This window comes from Eutrema salsugineum, unplaced genomic scaffold (assembly GCF_000478725.1).
Source record: "Eutrema salsugineum unplaced genomic scaffold, Eutsalg1_0 scaffold_7, whole genome shotgun sequence".
NCBI lineage: Eukaryota > Viridiplantae > Streptophyta > Magnoliopsida > Brassicales > Brassicaceae > Eutrema > Eutrema salsugineum.
In genome coordinates this window covers 8,735,925-8,737,393 of record NW_006256486.1, presented here as the reverse complement: position 1 = coordinate 8,737,393, position 1,469 = coordinate 8,735,925, and the positions used below count along the sequence as shown (strand labels likewise).

Genomic DNA, 1,469 nt, shown 5'->3' with positions numbered 1-1,469 from the left:
GGTGATCCAAGCAATGACGACCTGACTGATGATGAGTTTGAAGAACCGATTTATGATGACAATGAGCTAATCAGATCCGTCAAACACAAAGATGATGATGAACTGATTGAAAGTTTCGATTCACTCGAAAAGTTCATGGGAGATCAAAGAGCTATTCAACCAGCCTTACCTGAGGATGGCAAAACCAAAATTAAGGTACCCCATATCCATTTAGTTCAACAAAATCAATTCTCTGGTTATTCATTCGAAAACCCGATAGACCATATCGAGACTTTCGAAGAATTATGTGCAACCATTACAGCAAATAGGGATTACCACAAGTGTAGTCTTTTCCCATTCTCTTTGGAAGACAATGCCAGCAAATGGCTGAAATATTTACAACCTGCTTCACTAAAAACGTGGACAGCGTGTAGAACTGCTTTCCTAAATCGTTTTTATACTAGAAATCGTTCAAATCTCTTAAGAAAGAAGATAAGAACTTATAAACAAAAAGATGATGAAGATCTTTTAGATACTTGGGAAAGATTTAGGGAATACCAAAGAGATTGTCCACACCATGGATATGCCGAGGAATACCTGCTTGGTATCTTCTATCGCGGTATAACTCCGGAGTTACGACACTCTTTCGACATAGCAAGTAATGGAGATTTCACAACTAGATCTGTAGAAGATGCTCACGTTTTCATTAAAAATTTAGGAAACAGCATCCGAAATCAAGTAACCTTTGGTAATTCTGCACTTCCTGAGAAGAAAGAAGAAATTTCGGAAGTTATAAAGTGTCTCCGTCACATAATGAGTCATCTTGGATTGCAACAACCAAATAGGGTACACAATACGTGTAACTTTGACGGCTGGGACAACCCAATGGATTCTTATGATCAAGGGATGGTTAACACTGCAGAAGTCTATCAAATTCAAGATTTTCCATTCGTTTCTGATCACCGCGGGTCCATCCATCCGGACCGCGGCCAAGCAAGCTTTCACCGCGGTCGTGCTGGTTCTGACTGCGGCCAAGACATGTTTCACCGTGGTCGCGAGCCTTCTGACCGTGGGAAACCATCTTCTAAGCTTAACTGGACATCAACTCCCGAACCAATCTTGGCTATTCAATCTAATCCTGTTCCATATCCAAGTTTTCCCTCTTCTGAAGCTGAAAACCTAAACAAAAAGAATTTAGAGCTTGAAAAATCTATGTCTCAAGAGATTAGTGATCTTAGATCTGAACTTAAAGAGATGCAGAAGGATTTAGATACCCTCCTTAGCATAATGGTCAAAACTAATTCTAAAAACTTAGAAAATTCTGAAGATGAGCTAAGTGAAAATTCTTTCAAAAACTCAAGTAAAGCAGATCCCTCCGATCATGTGAAAGCTATCACACTTCGGAGTGGATTAGCTTACAAAGACCCTGAATTTCCTAAAGATACCGAAGATGAGGAAAAGGGTAAGGAAGAGGAGAAAGAAAAAGAAAG

The 1,469-nt window shown here is 39.6% G+C and overlaps 1 non-coding gene across 1 annotated transcript; it reads right to left on the bottom strand.

Annotated features, from left to right (window-relative positions):
• Positions 1-455: 455 nt before the first annotated feature.
• On the bottom strand, positions 456-563 carry LOC112083239. The gene has a single exon (XR_002897531.1). It is a non-coding gene; the product is annotated as a small nucleolar RNA R71 (small nucleolar RNA).
• Positions 564-1,469: the final 906 nt, after the last annotated feature.